This window comes from Eretmochelys imbricata, chromosome 6 (assembly GCF_965152235.1).
Source record: "Eretmochelys imbricata isolate rEreImb1 chromosome 6, rEreImb1.hap1, whole genome shotgun sequence".
NCBI classification, from domain to species: domain Eukaryota; kingdom Metazoa; phylum Chordata; order Testudines; family Cheloniidae; genus Eretmochelys; species Eretmochelys imbricata.
This window is the reverse complement of record NC_135577.1, coordinates 4,486,036-4,512,150: the sequence shown is the minus strand read 5'-3', so window position 1 is coordinate 4,512,150 and position 26,115 is coordinate 4,486,036. Positions and strand designations below refer to the sequence as shown.

The 26,115-nt window shown below is 49.6% G+C and overlaps 1 protein-coding gene, 1 long non-coding RNA gene and 1 pseudogene across 3 annotated transcripts in view; all 3 read right to left on the bottom strand.

Moving 5' to 3' along the window:
- LOC144265965 (uncharacterized) overlaps positions 1–26,115 on the bottom strand; it is a 191,642-nt gene that overhangs the window by 25,067 nt on the left and 140,460 nt on the right. The gene's annotated exons all lie outside the window — the stretch shown is intronic.
- On the bottom strand, positions 1,660–4,231 carry LOC144266969 (uncharacterized). The gene is made up of 3 exons (XR_013346517.1): positions 4,168–4,231; positions 3,331–3,470; positions 1,660–1,789 (listed from the first exon to the last, which is right to left on the bottom strand). It is a non-coding gene; the product is annotated as an uncharacterized LOC144266969 (long non-coding RNA).
- LOC144266968 (apoptosis-associated speck-like protein containing a CARD) lies at positions 12,565–24,169 on the bottom strand (annotated as a pseudogene). The gene is made up of 4 exons (XR_013346516.1): positions 23,901–24,169; positions 22,646–22,705; positions 22,089–22,163; positions 12,565–12,668 (listed from the first exon to the last, which is right to left on the bottom strand). The product of XR_013346516.1 is annotated as an apoptosis-associated speck-like protein containing a CARD (transcript).

Sequence of the window (26,115 nt, the reverse complement as noted above, 5' to 3'; positions counted from 1 at the left end):
ATCATTGACCTCTGTGGTCCAGACATGGCAAAACACTAATTGGGTGTGTTCGCTAAAAGGAATACTTATCTGTCCATTAATCTAGAGCAGAGGTGCTCAAACTGTGAGTCGGGACCCCAAAGTGGGTCGCAACCCTGTTTTCATGGGGTCAGGGGTGCTGCTGTTAGCTTGCTGGGGCTTGGGGCCGAAGCCCAAGCTCCACCACCCAGGGCTGAAACCCAAGGGCTACAGCTCTGGCCCCCCTGCCCGCCGTGGCAGGGCTCAGGTTTAGGCTTAAGCTCTGCCCCCCTGCCCGGAGCGGGCTCAGGCTTCGCCCCCCTGCCCCGCTTGAGGTCATGTAGTAATTTTTGTTGTTAGAAGGGAGTTGTGATGCAATGAAGTTTGAGAACCCCTGATATAGAGGTATCTGCTGAGTGAAATAAAGCTTCGGTGCATTGTGAAGAAAAGCCAGGGCAGTTATTTAAGCTCTTTTTTAAAAAAAAATTAAGATAATCTTGGATGTCTCTTCGTCATTGTGAGACCTCTCAAGCTCGACTGACAGGTTCCAGTTCATGGAGAATCTGCCTGGGCAGTGGTTCTCTTTGGTTTAGGTACTTATAGGGCCCTGTGACAGGGTGGGACTCACCCCGCTAGCACCTCCTGCTGGTCATCTTGCAGATCGGCTCCACAGGTCAAGTACACTGGCTCTTGGTGGCGTCTCGCCCGCCAGCACTTCGGCTCCTGGAGCTGCGTCGCTCCAAGGACCGGGTGGTCCTCTTCAGGACCCCCCTTCCCGGAGACAGTACAGTCGCTCCCTGACTTACGCAGTCGTTCCGGAACACCTTGCATAACTCGAGTTTTGCATAAGTCGGAAATGTATACCCGACCATTACCCCCCAAAAAAAAAATCCCAAACAAAAAAGCCCACACTCCTATTTCTAGCTTATGGAGCTTTTTCCGTAAATGCGGATTTGCGTAAGTTGGGTCTTGCGTAACCCAGGGAGGGTCTGTACCCCACTCGGCCGGTCCAGCCACTTCCTCAGTGGCGAGTGGGGGTGGGAAGGACCCGGGCCCACCTGCCATTTGGTGTCCTGGCCCAGGGACCCTGTAGAGGGCAGCCACGTGCTGCATCCCCTCTGACTTCTCAGTCTACTTCCCTGAGCCACTTCCCCGCAGCCCCTGCATCATCCCCACCCTTATCTCAGGGCCTCAGCAATCAGCTGGGAGCTCGCGCTCACTCCCCTGACCCTGCCCTGCCTTCTGATTGGCTGTCTGCCTCAGTGCCCCGCCTCCTCCAGGCTCAGAGCAACCAATCAGAGCTCAATCTCCCTTCCCACCCCTGAGTGGTCCCTGCAGCTGGGGGAAGAGCTCCAGGTGTGCCGTGGCCGAGGAAAGATTGGGACTCACAGCCTTAGGGCCACCCATCCAAGCCTTGAGGCTGCTTAGCTTGCGAGACAGATTCACCCTCCCAGGTGGTAGAGCAGGAGAGCATCCCAGCCGGGACTGTCCCTGGAGCCCAAGCAAATCAGGTTCCAAATCTCTGACGCACTGTTGAAATTGCCAGCCTAAAAGATCAAGGAAAATGCTGATGGCTGAGTTCTCGGTATTAAAACAATTGCCCCCTTTTATTGACCAAAAATATGGAATGCAATCTCACGGCCACTTGGTACAACTCTGAGAAGGCTCTGGGTTCCCTGGGCCGTCCGTAGCAGGTAGAGCAGCAGGGCACGGTCTTCATGCCAGCGTTAGCCATCTCTTTCGCTGTGTGACGTCAGCTGGGAAGGGTTTAGCTCAGCATTTGATGCGACTCCTGGGGACAGGAAAGCGAGACAGAGTCAGCTGCATAAAGGAACGGGGCTCGGGGTTGCTTTTTGCTACTTGCTGGGGCAGTTCTCTGGTGTCTTTCACTGCCAGGATCTCAAAGTGGCTCATTTTTGATCTCTCTAAGGGTCCCCATCTAGCTCGGGGTCTCCATCCCTTGATCTAGCAAGAACACTTCACTGTTCGACAGCGCTTGCCATCAGCAGACATCACAGAGCTTTGATAGAGGTCTGTGTCTTTCCCCATTTTAAAGGTGGGGTGACTGGCACAGCGGGCAGACGTGATTTTCCCAAGGTGATCCTTCAGGCCAGTGGCAGAGCTGGGACTACAATCCAGGTCTCCTGAGCCCTCGTCCTCTGTGCTATCCGCTGGGCAGCACTATCCTATTGTACTGCCAGTCGCTAGAGACATAGATCTATTTATCTGGTCTATTTATCTCTGCAGTCCAGCCAAATCTAGCTAATAAGTATGGGTTGTGACAAAGTGGGAATTTGGGGTAATTTCATAAAAAAAATGTATGAACCCTATGTGTGCCTCAGTTTCCCCTACATGCTGCATTGTTACCTAGTTGGGAGGGGAATGTCTTTGCTCTTGGGGCAGGCTAGGACACAGGTGTGAATGGTACCTCACTGTCTGGGACCTTAGGTCCTATATCAGTGGAGCTCTTGAGAAGACAATGAGGGATCCAAATGCCCAGACATGGACACCTAGCAATCAATGACCCAGAGAGATATGGACTTCCCTGCCTCTTAGCAGCGGGGAGAGCCTATTTTACAAGCTCGGAAACAGAGGACTGTGGAAGTAAAGTGTGGGCTGTGGGAAGCAGTCGGGGGCACCCCTGGGAGTCTGACAAAGGAGATTAGAGTCAGGGACAGACAGAGCTTGAACAATGAGGGTTCACTACAGCTTGGCTGAGTTCTGGCTACCGGGAATGGCCTATGCTTTGATCTTCATTTCGCGATGCTAACCAAGGACTTCCTAGGCTGTGCTCCTGCTGGCTAATACACCTTGCTGTCTGCCAACGCTGGCTGAGTGTCCCTGCAGACAGGGCCATCCCTGGGGGGGTGCGGGACGCGGGACAACCCCCTGCCCCAGGCCTCACCTCTTCCCACTTTCGCCCCACCCTCATTCCGCCCCTTCCCCCAAGCTCCCACCCCTTCCCACCCCAGCCCCCATTCTGCCCTTCCCTCAAGCCCCCGCCCCCTCCTCTCCTGCGTGCTGCGGGAGCCGGAGAGGAGCTGCTGCCGGCCTCTGTGCCACCCAGGTCCTGTGTGCCCTGAAGCAGGGCAGAGAGGAGCAGGGCTGGTCATGCTGCTGCCGGCCCCCCCGCCGCCCAGGCCCTGTGTCACTCCTGAAGCGCAGGGCCCCCCAAAGCGTGGGGCCTGGGGTGTCTCTGCCTGCAGATGCTGGCGGAGGTGCCTTGCTCCCTAAGATTGTACACATCTCCCTCAGGGGTGGGACTCGCAGCTGACAGGGGTGCTGAAGGCCCAAAGGTCCAGCCTAAGAAGGAGGTGAAGCTGCGTGACTTACCCTGGAGGAAGAGTGAGAGATACCCCGAGGGGGTCTGGCTCACTGAGGCGTTTCCAAAGCGGGGGCCATCACATCATTCTGTGGCTCCGTGACATTCCTGTTATCTTTTAAAGCTTGTAAGCGACGTAACAAATCTGAATCTGTTGAAAGTCAATAGGATTCCTAACTCACTTTGATATTTTCAAAAGAGCCCATCCATCTATGCACCCATCCATCCCCATACATGCATATCCCTCCCTCTACCCTCACACATGACTATCCATCCACCCGTCTAGCCCCATACACACCTCTCTGTCTAGCTAGCTGTGTTGGAGTGATATGTGATTTGGGTATTTATATAAACATTTTCACAATATGTTAGATACACCACGAGTATGATTATAATAAAATAAAATGCAAGTTATTTCTATTATTACAAGACACTCCCAGAAAATAGATGCTGATCTCAGTGTCCCCGTTGTAAATCCGCAGTGACCCCACTGAGGCCAGTGGCGCAGGGCCGGATTCTGATCACAGTTGTAAAGATAAACCCAATGTAACTAGAGCCAGCTCCAACCCGGTTCCAGTCGCTATGTGGACAGTAGTGTAACCATGCTGGGTAGCCCAGCAGCCCTGGGAGCTGGAGCACTAGCTAACGGGGTTAGCAGGAACCATTCGGCCGTCTACACGGCAAAGGCCAGAGTTAACCCAACTTTGGCCTGACAAGCTGAGTAAGCCCATGATGAGTAAGCAGCTTCAAAACAGCCACCACCTGCCATCTGTGGAAGGCTGGGCTGGGTGGCTGCGGGGCCAATGCGCTGACCATGGTAGGAGTGCGTGTCTGGCCCAGGGCCTGACCTGAGTCTTCGTCACTGGACAAGCCTGGCTTGTGTTTCCCGGGCGTGGGGTCAGCTACACCTGCTGGGAGAAAACAGGGAGTTCATTCAGAAACAGACAGGAGCGGCCTCCGCACCTCTCCCACCCCTGCTGGGTTCCCGCCTGACACTTCTCCCACAGCCAGGATCCCTGCTGTTAGGGGGCTTATTCCTTCACCCACTTACTTCCCTGGTCCTTCTCGCATGAACAGAGAGCAACAATACCCCAAGTCCAAAGGTGCAAACAATTCGATGTTTATTATTATTCAATGTTTCCCCATCCCCATTCCCATTTCCGCCCCCACACCCCCCCACTTCCTGATTGACTGCAGACTATATAATAAAACTTGAGTTCTGCTTAGCTATACCTTAACCAAATCATTTTACTGAAATTTAACTAACCAGTCCTAACATATTGTAACATGATTATTTAACCAATTATATCCCACCACCTTAATTAGTTTACACCCAGCAAAATTAATTATACAGCAGACAGGAACAATCACAGAACCAGACAGAGATTATACAGACAAACAATAGCAAAGTGGGAACTCTAATGACAAAATTAAGGTGGTGGGATATAATTGGTTACATAATCATGTTACAATATGTTAGGATTGGTTAGTTAAATTTCAGGAAAATGACTGGTTAAGGTATAGCTAAGCAGAACTCAAGTTTTATTATATAGTCTGCAGTCAATCAGGAAGTGGGGGGGTGTGGGGAGGCGAAATGGGAACAGGGAATAGGGGTGAGGAAATTGGAATCATGTTTGGCTAAGGGCAGGAATGGGAAAAGGGACACAGGTGTAAGGCTCTGTGGTGTCAGAGCTGGGAAGGGGGACACTAAGGAAGGAAACTGGAATCATGCTTGCTGGAAGTTCACCCCAATAAACATCAAATTGTTTGCACCTTTGGACTTCGGGTATTGTTGCTCTCTGGTCATGCAAGAAGGACCAAGGAAGTAAGTGGGTGAAGGAATAAGCCCCCTAACACCTCCCCCCATCCCTCTATCCCAGCCTGTGCTCCTTCCTTCCTTCCCCCTGCTGCTGGGATCCCTCCACTCTCCAGGGGAAACCCCTCAGCCCCTTTTTCTACCTCTCTATATTAATAGATCTGTCCTTCCAGGTTGTCGTCCCCCACCCAAAAACTTTATGTCACTCTCTGGTGCATGGTCTCTCTCTGATACAGAATTGCCCAGCGAGGAGCATGTGGCAAATTTCTGTAATGTATTTGTTTAAGTGTGCCTCTGTTTCCCCACTCTCAGTGCAGTGATCCCCACTTGGTGGGGGGGGTTCATTTCCCGTTTGGGGGTTGGGCTGGTACAAGCGAACCACCCGAAGGGAATTGCCTTGGTGAGACAGAGGAAGACCCTAGCGCCCTTTGTGGGCCTAGGAGAGGAAGTTAGGTGTCTAAACCCCTTTGGATCTGTGATACCCAGTGGCAGCCTGGCCTGACAAGGGGCTGCACAAATTCTGCCCTTCGGGGACTGTGCCAAGGAAGCCAGCAGCATTGTTGATTTCTCTGCCTGGCAGGCCGATAAGCAGGCAGTTCCTGTATGTGGAGACCCATCAAGACAAGATCCCCCTTAGGGAGGGGGTGATCCCCCCTTGAGAGCCCCTCACTCACCCTTCCCTGTGGCCTGGAAAAGGTTGTGTGCCAGGTTCTTCTTGTCCATGTCCTCCAGCACCTTCCCGGCCACTTCCACCGCGTAATCCTCCTCGTAGTAGCTGACGAGCAGGCGAGTGATTTCTACAGCGTCTGCTTTTTCCAGCTGGCTCCACTTGATACGGTATAACCTGGCTTGGGCTGGGAATTGTTCAGCTTGTCTTTAAAGGTCTTCAAGTCCGACTCGCCCAGCTCACTAATGATGTCGAACAGGTGGTCCCTCGGCGTCTTTGCCATGATCCCTCTTTGCCCCGAGACAGAGCGGGAAGGAGGGAGGGGTCCCAGGAAGGAAAGTGAAAAACTTTTGCCACCTTCATCCAGCGGAGTCCCACCCTCTTCCCTTCTGCGCCGCTGGCCTGGGCTCAGTTAGAAGATTAACAGTTTTGCTCCCACTCTGGCTCCCGATTCTTGTGGCCCTTTTGTGGGGCCTTTTGTTTTGCCACTATGGGGGCAGCAGGCGGCTCAGATTCACTCCTGTTGCCCTGTGTTATTCAAACACTCCTGGGCATGGAGACTGGGAGGGCAAAGTGAGAGGAGATGGGGTTGGGGGGGAAGTAGGCAGGAGGGAGGGCAAGAGCAATGTGCACACACAGAGACATACATCACCACACACCAGTGATACAGTTACACACCACACACAGAGACAGTCACACAGAGACAGAGACACAAGGACACACAGACAGTTACACACAGGAACCCCCCCGGCCCCGAGACAGTTATACACACAGACACACACACTACACACAAATACCAACACAGATACACACTGACCACCCCACACATTTACAGATCAGAGGAAAGTGGAATATCCCATTCCTCCAGCAACAGGAAATGGGGATGTGCCAATAAAATCTTGAAGCTTGTCTTAGGCAAAAGTCTCATTGTTTACCTAAGGAAGGAATCTCTGTTTAGCTAACAAGAACCCGCCAAAAACTGACATACAAAGGGTAACACACTGTTTGCCTACACAGAGTGACTCATTGTGCCCGGTAAATTCAAACCAGTTAGGAAGAGCTTGCCGTGAGACCCACAAAACTGAAGGTGCATGAGGGCAAATGTTTTGATCCCCCAAAAGAAATCCAAACTAAGGAACTTTCACCCCGGATTAGAAGCTGTACATTTCTCTGCTTGATGAGTCAGAGACACTGCCTCGCTCAGGCATGGAAGATGTGAAGCAAATGGTATTAAATATAACATATGGACTATGTCCACTATATTTAGAGCTGTGGTTCTCAAACTTTTTGTACTGGCAAACCCTTTCACACAGCAAACCTCTGAGTGTGAACCCCCCCCCCTTATAAATTAAAAACACATGTTTTATATTTAACACTATTTGAAATGCTAAATGTATAACCCTATTGTTTAAAATGAATTGACCTTTTCTCACTGCTTTTAAATTAAGACGAACACACATTTTTATCAAATTATTTTTATAAGCTGAAAAGTTATTTTTAAAAATAGTTACTGTTTAATACTGGGGATGGGGGCATGAAGAAACTTTGTCAATATCACTTTTCACAGCAGATTTGGGGCACCATTGCCACCCTCCCCTCTGCGCTTTCAGACCTGGGGGGCTCTGAAAGCAGCACCTCCATGAGCAGCAACGCAGAAGAAGGGCGGCAACGGGGCACGAAGTCTGCTGTGAAATGTGATATTTGTTTGTTTGTTAATATCACGTTTCATAGCAGACTTGCTAGCACAGATTTCACAGCAGACTTGCTAGCTAGCTGGGAGTCTGAAAAGTGATATTAACAAACATACGAATATCACTTTTCACAGCAGACTTACTAGCGTCCCATTGCCACCCTTACTTCTGCACTGTTGCCGGTGTCAAATGCTGCCTTCGGAGCATTTAATGCAGCTCTTCAGCTGCTCAACAATCAAGTCCTCTAATGTTGTCTCAGTCCCACCTTTTTAGTAGCAAGACAACAAACCTGCCTGCATGATCCTACAATCCCCAGAGTCCTTAAAGTGGCGATAGTACAAATATCTACTTTGTTTAGGAATAACAATCACCGCATTATATGTTTACAATGGCCCTTAAATAAGATGAAAATTTTGATGGGGCATCTGTTTGTTTTCAAGCATCTGTAGGTCTTTTAAATAAAAATAGTTTCTGAGAACCGAGCTACCGTGTCTTGAGAAAAGACACCTATTTACAGCAAAAAAAGCTGAAATGAGTGTAGTAGAATCCTGGGAAAATAAAACAAACCTGTTTAAAATAAAGCAAGAGTTCCCATGGTCTGCGTAAAAAATGGATGTTTGAGACATGTGTTGGCTCGACCCTGTTGAACTGATTTGGTTTAACCACCCCCTGCCGAAATGGCAGGGCTGACTCCATTGCCTTCAGTGATTCTGGAGGCCTAGGTCTAGATGTGATTATGCACGCTTGTTTCCATCAGGGTTAAAGCTATTAGTTATGAGTAATTAGGTCTGATGGGCCTTCACCCACAGTAAAGGGATGGTGAGCTCTGATTAATATTAAATCAAATAGAGTCTCAGGAGTTCATCGTTTGGATAGTTTAACTAAAACCCAAGGAGTCTGTAGAATGCTATGGGTCAGTCTTTCTAGCAGCTCAAAGACATTAAAAGTTTAAAAACCAATGATTTTCAAAAGTAAACAAGGGTCTAACCCAAAACTGAAATGTTGCAAGGACTCATAAACCTCCACAATAGAAGAATATCTGTGAGAACAACCAAACATTTAAACGCTAGAGGGATTTGCAGGGTGTTTACTATGGTTGTGCTACATCCATTTTTGTTTGTAAATAAACACAAACTTTGAGCACAAAAGAAAGATGTTTAAAATGAAGAAAACACCTTAAGACATTCATGGACATCTGCAAGGTCCCGGTGATGGGGTGCTCCACTCACTGCTAGGATGGCATCTCCTCCTGGTCATTCTGGGGAATAGCTCACTGGATCCACACCCGTTCCTGCAGTTGCTTGCCATCTCTCCACCTTTCTCTCTGGATTTGAAGCCCCTCCGTTGCTCCACGAGCTGCTGCCTCTTTGCGACTCAGCCCTCCAGCCAGATAGCTAGATGCATCTTCCAAAGACTCCTTCAGCGACCCCAAGCGATATTCCTGTTCACTGCCTCATAGTACCAGTCCTGCAGTGGCTGGCAGGGGAACCTCAGCCCACCTGTACTCTGGCTCACTCTAGCCAGCAGTCAAGGTTTGTTCCTTTCTAGACCTTACTGCCTTTCCCTGAGCTCTGTCCTACTTTCCTGGCTTCTCTCCTCCCAGGCCAAATGCACCTCCCTTCTCCCAGGATGTGACTGTAGACTTTCCCAGCAACCCCCTTCTGCTCCCAATTTCCTGCCTTTATAGTCCCAGCCCAGCGTCCTCCTTCTGAGCTGGGCTCCCTTAGCCCCCTGATTCCCCTCAGCTGTGGCTTGTTGGGTTAATTAGCTCCCTACTCACTCTACATTAACCCTGCCCCTCAAGATCCCAACCCTCAGGCAGGCAGGTACCTTCTCCCCTGGAGCAGTCACGGCTAGGCCCACAGGTCATCCCGTTCATTCTCCCCGTCTCCCACCATGAGGAGCAACTTGCTGTTTTCCTCCCTGGCACCCCCTGAATTTCTCTCTCAGGAACTCTGCGTCTTCTCACGATACTCGCAAGGCCAAGTTGGCTTTCACTTTCTTCTGTAGCCCTGGCCCTAGCTCTGTGGGCTCTCTCTGCACCCCTTCTCCCAGGGTCTGAGTTCCTGTCTTGCCCCAGTTAGTCTCCGTATTGGTCCCTATGTCCTTCAGCTTGGCCTCTGAGGGACTCTTTCGAGTTTCTCCTCTCCAATTACAAGTTTCTCTTCTCCTTTTCGTGCCCTTCGGCCTTCACCACCACCTCAGTGCACCCTCTCTGGGTATCTGGCACTTCCTTCTGGAAAGCTTACACCCAAATAAATTTGTTAGTCTTTAAGGTGCCACAGTGACTTCTCGTTTTTTAAAAAAATTACTGGGGTTTTTACTCGGCAATATGTGTGTTGTGTGTGTTTTAAAATGGTTTAAAAGGGTGGTTTTAATGTTTAAAATGTTGTTTGTGATTTAGGGGCATATGCAGGAGATAGACATGGGTATAGTGAGAAATATTTGTTCTAATGACTTTGAGTTGTGAGAAAGTATGATCCATAGTGTTCTACCAACTCCTGAGGTTTTATTTAATTTAATATTAACTATAGCTCATCATCCCCACCCACCCCTCTTACTGTGGGTGAATGTCCATCTTGACTGGCTCTTTTCATAGAATCATAGAAGATTAGGGTTGGAAGGGACCTCAGGGGGTCACCTAGTCCAACCCCCTGCTCATAACAGGACCAACACCAGCTAAATCATCCCAGCCAGGGCTTCGTCAAGCCGGGCCTTACAAACCTCTGAGGATGGAGATTCCCCCACCTCCCTAGGGAACCCCTAGAACACACAGATTCACAGACAGATTCTTGAGCTGGAGAAGCAGGTTGTTTATTTGCTTCTTCAGTGACTGATCAGTCCACCCAAACAGGGCACAGAATAGGGTTAAATGCAAGCAAGCCCCTGCCTTCAGGTGTGGGCTTTAAATACCTTGTTACAAAGTTATTCATTATATGTTGTACAAACACTTTTCTGCAGAACACTAAGATTAGTTGGCTGACTTAGTTGTTTACCTGATTGTAGTGCTGACCCAGGTGTTCACCTGATCAGGTTGCTGGCTGAGCTTTTCCCCGGCTGTTCTCCCACCCTGCCAGACAAGCAAGCATCTTTTCACATGTTCCATCACCTAATGTATACATTCTACATATCGCATATCCTACAGCCCATCACACCTATTTACTGATCATTTTTCTAACCCCAACAGGATCAAATATCTAACCCTGATGGAACGTTAAGAAAACATGGGGGTATGGTTTTATCGGGCCTTAATTTTTTCAGTAGGTTATGGTTAAACCATGCAGTGCAACAGGGCTGAGTCCGCTCTCTTGTATTCAAACGTGCCTCAAACATTCATATTTTATGCAGCCTATAGGAGCTTTCTTGTTTATTTTAAACACGGTTTTGTTTTATTTCCCCCGGATTTTACTACACTCATTTCAGCTTTTTGCTGTAAATAGGTCTCTGTTCTCAAAGACACAGTAGCTGGGTTTTCACTAACTATTTTTATCTAAAAGACCTATAAATCCTTGAAAACAAACCGAAATGCCCCATCAAAGCTTTCATCTTATTTAAGGGCCATACAGACCTATAGTCACAAAGACCTTTTCAATAGATATCTTTATTTACAGACACCAAGTTTTATTATAGTTTATGTCACATGCTTGTCCCCTCACCATTCTCTAACTTCATACTTTTAGGTTTCTTACAAATAGTCTTTTCCTAAGTAGGGTTCTGTAGCTTTTTGTGTGGACCAGATGGTCAATATACTGCACTAAGCGGGTATCCTTCAGTTTGCCAATTTTCTTTAATACACTGCTAGCTAAAACACTCAAGGGCTTTGCACAGCATTTTACCAAGATCACCTCTTGTGCTAAACTTTTCTTGGGTTAGGGCATAACCTATGGCAATAACAGCATTTAACGCAGGGCCTGGAGCTTGCAGTTTCATAGAATATCAGGGTGGGAAGGGACCTCAGGAGGTCATCTAGTGTCCAACCCCCTGCTCAAAGCAGGACCAATGGCCAATTTTTGCCCCCCCATCCCCAAATGGCCCCCTGAAGGATTGAACTTACAACCCTGGGTTTAGCAGGCCAGTGCTCAAACCACTGAGCTATCCCTCCACCCTGATCCTCTGAAGTCCAATTCACACAGTCATAATGGCACTGGCCTGTTTCTATAACACAACCCTCACAATCTTTGAAAAGCTTCTCCCTAAGATAATGATTAAGGAAAGCATAAACAGAAACATGTACAATAGACCACGTGACTCTTTTCTGCACAAGACATGGCACTGGCTTACCTGGTTCTATGCCAAGGATCTTCCTTAAATCCAAATCATCCTCTTCACACATGGTGTCCTCTTGAACACGTCGTCTTGGTGGTGGGCAAAATCAAGTTGGGTCTGATTCACCTTTGCTCTCTGATGCAATACTGTCCAAGGCCTCCAGGTCCTCTAGAAAGGCGTTGTTGAGCTGTTGAGAGATTTTCAGAAAAGAAGCAGCTGTAGGCCTCCCTGTTTTTAGAGTTATCCAACTCTGGGTTGGTTTCTACCCCATTACACCCCATCCTCCACCATCACTACTCATCGTTAATTTACCTTCACAATGTCTTCTTCATTCACCTTGTCCGCCAGTGACTGCCCCAAGCTGTGGTCACCTTCCTCCATGGGGGTGGACGATGGGAGGCTGTCACGCTTGTCAGTCTGCCTCATGAGCACTTGGGTCTCGGGGTCCGGTTATGGTGTCTCCATCAACGGCTGGGCCAAAGGGCTCCCCTCGGCCGCTCCCGCATCAGAACTGTCGCTGATGCAGTGCTTTCACTGCAGGCGATCAAATGCCCTTGGAGCTAAAACAAATCCCAAAGTTCTCACAGGGGTGGTGAAGGAGTCCAGGTTTCCCCTCATCATGTCCACAATTTCTGAAAAAACACATTCTCGAAACAAGACGGCCTCTTCCATACTGCGATGGGACTTCCAGGATAGTGCTGCTGGCCAGCTGGCCAACCATTGAGCTCCAGAGATTGTGGGGTTCTGGCTTAGACCCTCATGATATACCTATTCTGATTGGTACAGGTTTCCCTTCTGAGATGGCCTAACGGGGTGAAACCTTTGCTGATTGGTCGAGGGTGGTGGGGGGAGTTGTTAGAGAGGTCACACGACCCTCTTCTGGCAGGCCACTCTGACCCGGAAATTACCCTGATTGGTCAAATCTGCTCTGGGGGTGATCCTAAAGGTCTGAAACTAACTCGGATTGCCACCCCCTGCTTCTAGTCATGTGTCAATGTTGCCCCCAGAAGTAATGCCCCAGGGGTTGGGGTTTATGGGTCAAGGAGTTAGGTCAATGTTTGATTCATGTTGTACCCCTTTTACTACTGATATAAGTACCTAACCTGCATGTAGCTTTTAAATATTAAAAGAAATTGCTTAAAGGGGATTCCATTTCCTAGCCTGGGTTAGCACAGAAATACAATCCTTGATGAAACATACGAAGCCTCTGCTAAGAAAAGGAGCAAAGGAATTTGCTATACTCTGGTGCCATGTACTGGATATCGAAGGAACTGAGAGATCCAAATAAGAGCCAACAGCCAAGCAGAAAATACCTCCACCGAACCCCAAAACAGGGTGTAAAAAATGTCAGAAGTTGCTGACTCCAGCAAAGAAGCTGCCGCGATATGGACAGACTCCCCCTATCCCAGGGTGACCAGCAATGAGAGGAAGCCGTGAGATTTCATTTCAGAGACTGTCTTTCTTTTTGTGGCTCAGGTCAAGTCTACATTAAAAAGTCAAGTCAACCCAGCTACGTTGCTCAGGGGTATGAAAAATCCATATCTCTGAGCGATATAGTTAAGTTGACCTAACCCCCAGTGTAGACAGCACTAGGTAGCTACTGCCTCTCGGGGGGGGGGGGAGGGTGTGGATTAACCCCTCCCGTCGCTGTCGTGAGTGTCTATACTGAAGTAGTAACTGCTAGTTCCCTTGTTGCGGCTGCACTCTCTCCAGTGAGACCCCAAGGAACTGTAGTTTGGCTTCTAAGTAATGCTACGTGGATGTTCCTCTTTCAAACACCCGCATTAATTGACCTAAGAGAACCTCACAGAAAATGTTTAAGCACCTGTGTTTGATGCTTGAAACACGTGCCTTTCAAAGCCAACATGAGAAATAGCAGGAACCAGATTCCTCAGAGTGCTGTGAGTTGTAACTTTACTCCTTGGAGAATTACCTGAAGTGCAGTAAGTGCGTTAGAAATACTGAAGAACTGATAACTATTGATTACAGGTCTGGGTGGTTCATGGTGAATTAAGAAACTGGTTGACTGGTTAAGAATAACCCATATCCTCATTTGAGACATTCTGACCGAGGCTGAAGTAGATCTGAGACGGACCCAACTTTAAAACCAGAAAGCCAGCGCTTCCAGGACTCAGTAAACAGAGGTGATCCAAATTCCTAATTAAATTCCAGCCCAACACTGGCTATAATGCTTATCGAACAGGAAAATCTAGTTGGTTAGCTTTTCAGAGGAAATGTAACGGGCATCTCTGCAAATGGAAAAATTGACCCCCATTCACAATAACACATCTCCCTGCTACCCTGGATCAAACCCAAGGGCCCATCTAGCCAGGTGTCCTGCCCCTCCCTGCCATCCCTAATCAGACCAATGGACCCAGCTAGGCCAGTGTCACACCCCTTCCTGCTCGGCTGTGCGTGATGATCAGTGATAATAATGCTGTTTCCCCTCCCACACTTTGTCTGTTCAGTCTATGAGCTCTTCAGCGTAGGGACGGACCCTCACTGTGGCTCTGTGCAGTGCCAGGAACAACTGGGGCCTGATCTTGGTTGGGGTCTGTGCAGCGCCCGGCACAATGGAGCCCCAATCTTAGTCAGGGTGTATGAGGCACATGGCACAACAGGGACCCTGACATGGTTTGCAACCTCCAAATGCTAACACAATAAGCGATAATAACAAAATTACTGTAATGCGCTCACATGGGTGTGTGCCAGGAGGATAAATCCACTAACGCTGGTTCAGTGCCCAGTCACTAGGGCGTCCAGGCCAATATAAATATATAGCCAATCCCATATAGATTGATTGGGGGCCGCACGGCAGATAGAAGCCCAGACACACACGTACACACAGGAGGCAGAGTGGACATGACCATGTTTTATTGGCAACCATATCTGGGTGGATGCAAACGTGCTCAGACCCTGGCCATGGCTGTCCAGATCCAGGAGGCTTGGAACCACATCGGGTCACTGCCCATCCCAGGGAGCTTGGAGCTGGGCCGCATGGGCTCCGAATGAGACCAATATGAACTTATACTGTATAAAACTTTGCATCTGATGAAGGGGTTTTTTTGCCCATGAAGGCTTACGCCCAAATAAATCTGTTAGTCTTTAAGGTGCCACTGGACTCCTCGTTGTTTCAGACAGAACAAAGTAAGTCACAAAGGAAAATGAAACAAAACACACAAGACTAAACTTAATACACTAAGAAATTGGTTACAAATGATAACTTCTCACCCTAGATGTTATTTCAGGTAAAATCCTTCTCGGGTCAGTTGCCTTTTCTGACCTGGGTCCAGCAGTTCTCTCCCACCCCTGTGGTTACAATCCTTTTGTTTCCAGGTGCTTTCAGGTATCTCTTTGGGGTGGGGAGGCCGTCTCCTAAGCCAGCTGAAGACAATCCTTGTTTACTTCCCCCGCCTTATATAGAATTTCCCTAAGGAGGGAAACCTTTGTTTTGGATACCCACCCACCCCCTGTGGTTAAGTACCAAATTCAAGATGGATTCCAATATCAGGTGACATGGTCACTTGTCTCTTTAAGACCCCAGTCTCCATTCTTCCTGGGCTGGCGCACAGGTACACAGGAAGGCTTGCGGGTAAACAAAGCCATTCACAACTCACTGTTTCTGAAGCACCCTTAGTGGCTTCCACTTAATATGTCTACATCCGTAATACAAGTTTATACCTTCTCCTCCTAACTCCAGACATAGAAATAATCCATGCAAACAAATAGGATGAACACACTTAGTAGATTATAAGCTTTCTAATGATAGGTTACACGGGGCATTGAGCATAAAGCACACTCCAGTCACGTCATCTTCATCTTCATAAGCATATGGAGCACAACATCACAGGGTCGTTCAAGGGTTGTTCTGCCTCGTGCATGCCATCGCCAGTCTGAACAATGTGTATCTTTTCTGGTTTAGTGGTGTTAAATTTAAGTCAAGTGGGTTAGTAATGCCTATTAAAAACTGGTTTCAATTTCATCCTGGTGTCGGAGCTCACTCTGGAGGATAGATTCTTTTTGAAAAACCGGGAGAGGCGTTATTGCAGAGGGTTCCACAGTGCCACATACGTGAAGAGCAAAACAAAAATTTGGAATAGTGAGGCTGCAAACGAGGCCTCCAGATATACATTTTTTGTAATTAGTTACTACTCAGTACTGGCCATCCATGTTACAAGTTACCCTGAAAGCTGATTGTCTCCATTGGGGAAGCTTTGCTGGGCAGGAGACAGGAGCGGTCAGCTTCTCTGTTTCACTGCACTGAACTGAGCTACCGTGACCGCACACTGGAGTGGCTCAAAACCATCCCATCGGCACATGTATCAATACCCCTTAATGGAGCAACAAGACAAGTGTGGTTCCTTCCGCGTTTGTGTTACTGTGTGGAACTCCAATCGTTGCGCTAGATCCAGATATCAACCTATATCTTTCGAATAACTCGTGACTGGGTTAGGATGCCGTGTCACTGATCCCAAATCATGAATTGTGCTAAAAGGAACTTGCCTACATAATTTAGCATATTGTTGATCTAGTGTAGTTATTGCTGAGCACTGGGAACAGACAACTGGGGAGGGATAGCTCAGTGGTTTGAGCATTGGCCTGCTAAATCCAGGATTGTGAGTTCAATCTTGATGGGGCCATTTAGGGATCTGGGGCAAAAATTGGGGATTGGTCCTGCTTTGAGCAGGGGGTTGGACTAGATGACCTCCTGAGGTCCCTTCCAACCACGATATTCTATGATTCTATGAACACCATTCAATTAGCTGTTTATCTCTAATAAGATCAGGCAGTTTTCCTTTTTCAATATTTTCTCATGAACTGGTTCTGGGGGTTAGCACGTAACACCCATAAGCGGTACACGTAAGTTCTCTACTAGTACAATTTCCCCTTGCCTTTAGGATGTTTACAATAACCGATTTTTACTTGTCTTTGATTAAACAGTTTAGCGACGTCATGCATACTTTTCAGAGTAGCAGCCGTGTTAGGCTGTATCCGCAAAAAGAACAGGAGGACTTGTGGCACCTTAGAGACTAACCAATTTATTTGAGCACAAGCTTTCGTGAGCTACAGCTCACTTCATCATGCATACTGTAAGTGGGGCACCGTTTCTCAGTAGCCAGGCCCTCACTGCCATGGTTCAGAGATGGTTTCCGCTGTCTGGTGGTCTAAATGGTTAATGTGCTTTTAATGTATGTACTTACCATGCAATAGGAACCAAGTTACTTATAACACAATCTATGCTTTTGTTCTCATTTTCCCCAATTCTTTAGAACAAGTCGACCTGCTTTTGCAAAGACATTTATTTTTACTTCCTTATCTTGTGCATTACTAGTTTTCCATAATAAAAATAACGCTTCACTGCTAAAACAGACGCTCAACAAAATCTTCTGTGGTGTAATGCTCTCACCCACTGAGCACTCGGTGTTAGCCAAACAGTAACAGCCTTTGTATCCAAGCTTTTCAAAATTAATTTGTTTGTGGTAGCAAATCAACATTTGTTCAATATTTGAAAGCACACGCGTTAATGGCCATTCCTTTTTTTTTTTAACAGAACACAAAAGAAAGGAATGTACAAAACGAAGTTTAAATGCAGTTTGTTGGGGGTGTGCTCCCACCCTGTCCTTGAGGGGGGAAATTAGGCCCCAGGAACCTATAGCCAGCACCTGGAGGAGAAGCAAGGGAGCAGGGATTGATTAATCAGCCATGAGGGTCAGGTGGACAGGACCGGGAGGGGCCTGTACAAAGCCAGGTAGCTGACAGCAGAAAGAGGCTGCAGGGAGCTGGTCTGCAGACATTCCCTGGGTGTTGGGACTCTAGGGGGTAGCCCACTGTTACTTCCTGGGAGTGTGCTGGGAAGCTGGTAAACGCAGAGAGAGGGAGAGAGGAAGCCAGAAAGGTAGGAGATGGCTCAGGGGATAAGCAGCAGTGAACAGGAGTGCAGTCCTTCGCTGCTGATTAGAGGGCCCCTGAGCTGGAACCTGGTGGAGAGGGTGGGCCCGGGTTGCCCTGTCAGCCACTGGGGACATGGTAGAGACCAGGCAAGGGACAGTGGACTGCCTGAGACTATTTGCATGAAAAGACTCTGTTACACTCCCCCCCCGCCCCGCCCCCAAAGGGGAACCATGTAGTGACCTGGCCATAGGGCGAAGTCACAAAGAGGAGGGTGCGGTTCCTGGAGCGAGAAAGGTCGCGGAATGAGAGGGCAACAGGAGAGACACCAGAGCAACCAGAAGGAGGTGCCAGCTGTGGCGAGTGCTCCCTGCAACTTGCAGGCTGATGTAAACTCTGTGAGGGTATAAAGAATGAGGAGTCCTTGTGGCACCTGAGAGACTAACACATTTACTTGGCCATAAGCTTTCATGGGCTAGAACCCACTTCGTCAGATGCATGGAGTGGAAAATACAGGAGCAGGTATAGATACATGAAAGGATGGGGATTGCCTTACCAAGGGTGAGGTCAGTCTAACGAGAGAAATCGATTAACAGCAGGATACCAAGGGAGGAAAAATAACTTCTGAAGTGGTAATGAGAGTGGCCCATTACAGACAGTTGATAAGAAGGTGTGAGTAACAGTACGGAGAAATTAGTATTGTATAGTTCCCATTGACATCAGTGGTACTACTCAGCGTAAAGGTGATGAAGTCAGGCCCTGCTATATCTTCTGTGAAGTGCCTGGCTCATTTGGGGGCACTATAAAAAGAGTAAATTCTCCCCCCCCAAAAAACTGTATTAAGGTTAAGAAAATAACCTGCTGGCTGATTGTGCTACGTCCCTCTCTAGACGCAGGGTCAAAGAGAGAGTACCAGCCTGCTCCTGCTGCTAGTTAATGAAGTTGCTCCTTTACCTCACGTGGTAGAGCGCTGTGCTGTGGGTTCAGAGGTCTGGAGTTCAAAAGCTGCTGGATGAGCCATGTTAGCAGTTGTTAAAAAGGATAACCACTGCTGAGCCGTCCTCCCTGCAGCACAGCACCCCCTAGGGGCGCACTGGGGTCAGCACTGACTGAGAGGGGAGAAAGAGTAACCCCCTACTGAGCCTCCCACAGCACAGCACCCCGTAGGGACCAGCACTGATTGTGTGGGAGAGCATCCCCTACTGAGCCCTCCCGACAGCACCCCTTGTGCACCATTAGGCTCGGCTCCCTGTACTTCTAACAGGATCCAAATGTTCCTTAGGGTCACTCATCCAAGCCTTGCAGCCATTTCGCTCATGAGACAGACCCACCATCCTAGGTGCTGTAAGAGGAGAGCACCACAGCTGGGACTTTCACCGGAGCCTAGCCAAATCTCCGACACACCATTGAACCTGCCGGCTGAAAAGATCAAGGAAAACACCCACACAGCTGATGGACGAGTTCTCTGTATGAAAACCAGGCAATTGTTTTATTGACCGAAAACATGGAATGCAATATCCTGGCCAGTTGGTACGACGCTGAAAAGGCTCCAGGTTTCCTTGGCCATTGGGAGCTGGTAGAGCTGCAGGGCGGTCTTCATTCCAGTGTTAGCCATCTCTTTCACTGCGTCACATCAATTGTGAAGGCTTGAGCTCAGCACCTGATGTTATCGAAGGTCCATCTCGTCTCCTGGAAACAGGGGAGTGAGTCAGAGACAGCTGCAAAAAGGAACGGAGTTCAGGTGGCTTTTATGCTACTTGATCTGGAAGTTCTCTGGTGTCTTTCACCCCAAGGATCTCAAAGTGGCTATTCCATCCATCTTCGGGTCTCCATCCCTTGAGCTTGCCATCAACAGACATCACAATGATTAACAAGGAGGTCGGTGTCTTTATCCCCATCTAAAGATGGGGTGATTCTGGCACAGAGGGCACAAGTGATTTTCCCAAGGTGACCCCTCAGGACAGCGGCAAAGCTGGGAATAGAGCCTGCGCCCTCATCCTCTGCATGATCCACTAAGCCACGCTAGCCTATTGTATTGCTAACCCCTAGAGACCAGGATGCCAGTCTATGTACCTCTCTGCTCTTCAGCCAAATCTTGCCGTTAAGTATGGGTTGTGATGACGTAGGAAGTTTTGGTAATATTTTTTATGAAGCAGATGTGTGCCTCAGTTTCCCCTCTCTGCTGCATTGTTACCTAGTGGGTGAAAAGGGACTGTTTGCTCTCAGGGCAGGCTCAGATCCAGGTGTGAATGGTGCCTCGCTGGCTGGGGCCTTAGGTCCCACATGAATGCAGCTCTTCAGAAGACAATGGCAGATCCAATCCCAGGGACATTGAAACCTGGCTATCAATGACCCAGAGAGATATGGACTTCCTGCATCTCCACGGCGGGGGGCTGAGCTGTATCTCCCCAGCTTGGGAACAGAGGACTGGGGGTGGGGGGGCAAGAGCGAGGAGAAAGTTAAATGTGGGCTGCGGGAAGCAGTCGGGGGCACCGCTTGGAGTCTGACAAAGGAGATCAGACGCAGGGACAGACAGAGCTTGAACAATGAGGGTTCACTACAGCTTGGCTGGGCTCTGGCTACCCAGAAGGGCCTATGCTTCAACCTTCATTTCTCTGTGCTAACCAAGGACTTCCTAGGCTGTACCCCAGCTGACTAGTAAACCCTACTGTGACAAGGCTGGCTGAGCGTCACTGCAGGTGGTGGGGTGGGGTGCACTGCTCCCTAATACTGTACAAGTCTCCCTCAGGGGTCCGTCTCAGTGGGACCGACTGAATGGAGCTCGCGGTGCTGAACGACCAGAGGTCCAGTCTATGGAGGCGGTGAAGCCACATGGTGGCTCGCCCTGGAGATGGATTTAGACTGTTCTCAGTGGTACCAGATGACAGAACAAGGAGTAATGGTCTCAAGTTGCAAGGGGGGCGGGGTTTAGGTTGGATATTAGGAAAAACTTTTTCACTAGGAGAGCGATGACGCACCGGAATGGGTTACCTAGGGAGGTGGTGGAATCTCCTTCCTTTGAAGTTTTTAAGGTCAGGCTTGACAAAGCCCTGGCTCGGATGATTGAGTTGGGGATTGGCCCTGCTTTGAGCAGGGGGTTGGACGAGATGACCTCCTGAGGTCCCTTCCAACCCTGATATTCTATGATTCTCTGACCTCTGCGGGGTCTGGCTCACTGAACAGGTCCTCCTAGAGACTGTTCCAAAGTGAGGGCCATAGCACCGATCCTGTGGATCCATGACAGGGGTGTCATTTTTTAAAGCATGAAAAAGACTTCTGAGTAAACATTCTGTTGAAAAATCAGTGGGATTCCTAAATCACGCCAGTATTTTCAAAAGCCCCCATCCACCCACCCATCCATCTCCATACACATCCCTCCCTCTATCCTCCTATACAACTATCCGTCCACCTGTCTATCCCCATACACACCCCTCTCTCTGTCTAGCTGTGCTGGGGTGACATGTTCGTTGGGTATTTATGTAGATATACACACAATCTATTACATGCACAACTGTTATTATTATAAGATAAAATGTAAGTTGTTATTATTGTTATTATGAGACACTCCCAGAAAATCGATTGTGATCTCGGTGACCCCAGTGTAAATCCGCAGTGACCCCGCCGAGGCCAGTGGCGTCAGGGCTGGATTCTGATCTCGGTTGTAAAGAGAAACGCAATGTAAGCTGGAACCTGCTCCAACCCAGTTCCAGTTGCTATGTGGACAGTAGCGTAACCATGCTGGGAACTGGAGCGCTAGCGAACGGGGTTAGTAGGAACCATTCGGCCGTCTACATGGCAGAGGCCAGAGTTAACCCAGCTGTGGCTCGACAAGACCGGGGAGCCTACGATGAGTGAGCTGAATAAGCAGCTTCAAAACAGCCGCCACCCGCCGGCTGTGGAAGGCTGGGCTGGGTGGCAGCACCTCCCCTGACATCAGAAGCTGGAGGGCCAAAGCGCTGAGTGTGGTCGGGGGGCCTGTGTCGGGCCTCAGGCCTGACCTGAGTCAAGGGTTACTGTGTGTCAAGTTTTCAAAAAGGGGAACTGAGGGAGGAAGGTGGAGGGGGGACAGGTTGGGGGTACTGGAGGGGGCACCTGCAGTGAGGGTATTCACTGGAGGGGTGGGCAGTGTTGCTCCCTGTCATGGGGGCAGGACGGCTGGCGCAAGTCCAGCATGCAGCGAAAGCCACCAGATAGCACCTCCCTGCGGGAACCCGCTCCCCGGGGCTGGGAGCCGGGGCCTGGGTGGGCAGAATCGGGCAGCTGTGGTTGCACCGATCAGCTGCAGATGCAGGGGTGGGACCAGTCAGGAAGAGGACCAACTGGGGCTCTTGCTGAGCTCCAGCATCTGCTCTGCAAAACACCTGGACATTTCCTGTTATCTGAAAAATCTGCCCGGACAGAGGAAGGAGCCTCAAAGGCAATGTGCAGGAAAATCCGGACGTCTGGTCACCCTACCTGAGTCTCCAGCCCTGGACGAGTCTGGCCTGTGCTCCCTGGGCATGGGGGCAGCTATACCTGCTTGGAGACAACAGGGAGCTCACTCAGAAAGGAATCGGAGCAGCCTCTGCCCCTCCTTCATCCCTGCTGGGATCCCGCCTGACGCTCTCCACATCACCCGGCTATCTGTTGGATTCCCCCCCCCGAACCCCAGCCTGCACGCCCCATGCCACCCGCCTCCCCCACTGCCCAGATCACTCCCCCATCCTCCCATCCCAGCCTGCCCTCCCCACACTGCCCGCCTCCCTCGCTGCCGGGATCCTTCCCTTCCACAGGAGAAACCCCTCAGTCTTTGGCCAGTTCCCCATAGCACAATCTCAGCTTTCTACGGCAGCTGGGAGCTCGTGGACAGCCAGCCTCTCCATGCAGTGAACCCAGAGGAATTTTAGGGCGCTCCATAAATGACATAATGCACTGGGGTTGGGGGTGGGGTCTTGAACATGACCAAAAACCCGTGTTACTGTCCCATCCCCGACACAGCTGGACAAATGTCAACCCACCTGTGACTCTGGTCCGGATGGTGCTGGTCGGAGCTGGGGTCTGCTGGGCACCACCTGTAGCTGCAGCAGAGAAGGAGGAGAGAGGTTCGTCTCTCAGGGGTGCACCCCGAGCGAGCCGTTCCCCCACAGGGACGGGGATTTGGGAGCCGGCAGGAGAAGGTTTGGGGTGACCCATAGCTGAGTCGGGGAATGTTGCCATGAGGAATCAGTGGCGGGGAAGGGGAACAGAAAAAAACTCCCCCATAGAAAGGAGAATGTTTGGTTCCTTGTTGGACTGATGAAGCAAGAAAAATAACCATTTCTTGGACCCAGGACTCCTCCCTCCAGGTGTGAGCAACTCCACATCCATGTATTTATCCCCCATCCCTCCTTCTCTTCCTTTCCAGCACCCCTATCTTTTCCTATCTCCATATGAACAGATCTTCCCCTCTGTGTCTCTCACCCCCCCCTACACAATTCCCCACTGTGGAGCCGTGATCCCCACTGGGTGTTGGGGGGTTCATTTCCCGTTTGGGAAAGGAGAAGGAAGAGATGGGGGCTGGGCTGGTACAAGCGAACCGTCAGCTACTGGCCTGGCCCTGTCTGGATCGAGTTGCCTCCGTGATACAGTGGAAGACCCTAACTCCCTTTGTGGACCTAGAACAGGAAGTTAGGTGTCTAAACCAGGGGTGAAAGTAACTGAAAGGTGTTTCTGGTACGAGGGCCTGGCTCCGGAAGGGCAGGGTCTCGGGCAGAAGGGGCGGGACTGGGGGTCAGCCTCCCCCAACCAGCTCTTCAGTGCTGCCTGGCCGGTGCTGCCCGGGGATTTAAAGGGCCCGGGGCCCTGGCTGCTGACATGATAGCAGCAGTGGTGGCCGGGAGCCCTGGGCCCTATTAAATTGCTGGGCCCCAGGAAAGCTGCCCCGTTTGCCCCCTCCCCCCTCCCACATCGCTGCCCCCTCTCTTGGCGGCCTTGGGCTTTAACATCCGCTGTGTACGGGCCTGTACCGGCGACCATTTTTTACTGGTACACCGTACCAACTCACTTTCCCCTCTGGTCTCAAGCCCTTCGGATCTGTGATACCCGGTGGCAGCCTGGCCTGAGAAGGGGCTGCACAATTCTGCCCCTGGGGGGGTTGTGCTAAGGAAGCCAGCAGCATTGCTCATTTTTCTGCTTGGCAGGCCGATAAGCAGGCAGCTCCTGTACTTGGAGACCCATCAAGACAAGATCCCCCTTAGGGAGGGGGCGATCCCCCCTTAAAAGCCCCTCACCCACCCTGCCCTGTGGCCTGGAACAGGTTGTGTGCCAGGTTCTTCTTGTCCATGTCCTCCAGCACCTTCCCGGCCACTTCCACCGCGTAATCCTCCTGCAGGCGAGTGATTTCTACAGTGTCTGCTTTTTCAAGCTCTCCCCATCTGATGGGGTTATAACCTTCCTTGGGCTGGAAATTGTTCAGCTTGTCTTTAAACGTCTTCAGGTCCGATTTGCCCAGTTCTCTAATGGTGTCGAACAGGTGGTCTCTCAGGGTCTTTCCCATGCTGGCTCTTTCCTTTTTGGGACACTGCTGTCTCAGGGGAAAGTGAAACAAATTTCACCACTTCCACCCTTCATCCAGCCCACCCTCTTCTCTTCTGTGACACTGGGCTGTGCTCAGTTGGAAGATTAACAGTTTTGATCTGGCTCCCGATTTTTGTGGCCCTTTTGTGCGGTCAGGGGTTTTGCTCCTATGGGGGGCACCAGGGGGCTCAGCCTCAGATTCACTCCTGTTGTCTTGTGTTATTCAAACACTCCTGGGCACGGAGATTGGGAGGGCAAAGGGCATCTGTGCCCTGGCTGGGAAGGAAAGCGAAGTTGGGGTGAGGGGCGAAAATTTGGCAGGAAGAGTGGCAAGAACAATGCACACACACCCCGACACACCCACACCTCCCTCCAGAGAAAGTTGCACACACAGAATAACACACAGACACACCACACCACACTCAGTTACATACAAACACTACACACAGGGACACGTACACAGTTACACCACAGACTTACCGCACACAGGGACACAGATGCATCCTGACGCACACACACTGACAGATACACACACTACTCAGACACTGTCACACACACACACAGACTTGCATGCACAATCATGCACAGACACACCCAAATACCGACACAGATACACACTGACTGATACACCCCCTCCCCCGAATCCCCATTTACAGATCAGAAGAAAGTGGAACATCCCATTCCTCCAGCAACAGGAAATGGGGTGTGCCAATAAAATCTTGAAGCTAGTCTTAGTCACTTATGTAAGGGTAGATGTGGCCTATTCCCAACAGTTGACAAGAAGGGGTGAATACCAACAGAGGGAAAATTACTTTTTGGAGTGCTAACGAGACTAACAAATTTATCTGGGCATAATCGCATCTTCTTGTCAACTGTTGGGAATAGGCCACATCTACCCTGATTGAATTGGCCTCATTAGCACTGACCCCCACCCCCCACACACTTGGTAAGGCAACTCCCATCTTTTCATGTGCTGTATATTTATACCTGCCTATTGTATTTTTCACTCCATGCATCTGATGAAGTGGGTTTTAGCCCATGAAAGCTTATGCCCAAATGAATGTGTTCGTCTCTAAGGTGCCACAAGGACTCCTAATCCTTGATGAAACGTACAAAGCCTCAGCTAAGAAAAGGAGCAAAGAAATTTGTTATACACTGGTGCCATGTACTGGATATTGAAGGAATGAGCGATCCAAAATCTGAGAGCCAACAGCCAAGCAGAAAATACCTCCATTGAACCCCGAAACAGGATCTAAAAACCGTCAGAAGTTGCTGACTCCAACAAAGAAGCTGCCGTAACGTGGACACACTCCTCCTATCCAGGGTGACCAGCAGTTTGGGGAAACCATGAGATTTCATTTCAGAGATTGCTCTTTCTTTTTATGGCCCAGGCGAGGTCTACACTAAAAAGTTAGGTCGACCCTGCTACATCACTCAGGGGGTTGAAAAATCCATATCCCTGAGTGATGTCGTTAAATTGGCCTAACCGCCAGTGTAGAAAGCACTAGGTAGCGACTACCTCTTGGGAATGTGTGTGTGTGGATTAACCCCTCCCATCTGTGTAGTGAGTGTCTACACTGAAGTGGTAACTGCTAGTTCCCTTTTTGCGGCTGCACTTCTCTAGTGAGGCCTTGAGGAACTGTATTTTGGCTTCTCCTCCTTGGTACACCCAAGTCAATTGAACTAAGACTCTCACAGAAAATGTTTAAGCATCTGCTTTTGATGCTTTAAACAAGTCCCTTTCAAAGCCAACATGAGAAACAGCAAATGCCAGACTCCTCAAGGTGCAGCCTGTGAGACATAACTTTACTCCTTGGAGAATTACTTTAGGTGCAGAAAGTGTGTTAGAAATACTGGAGAACTGATAACTGTTGATTATAGATCTGGGTCATTCATGGTGAATTAATAAACTGGTTGGCTGGTTAAGAATAAC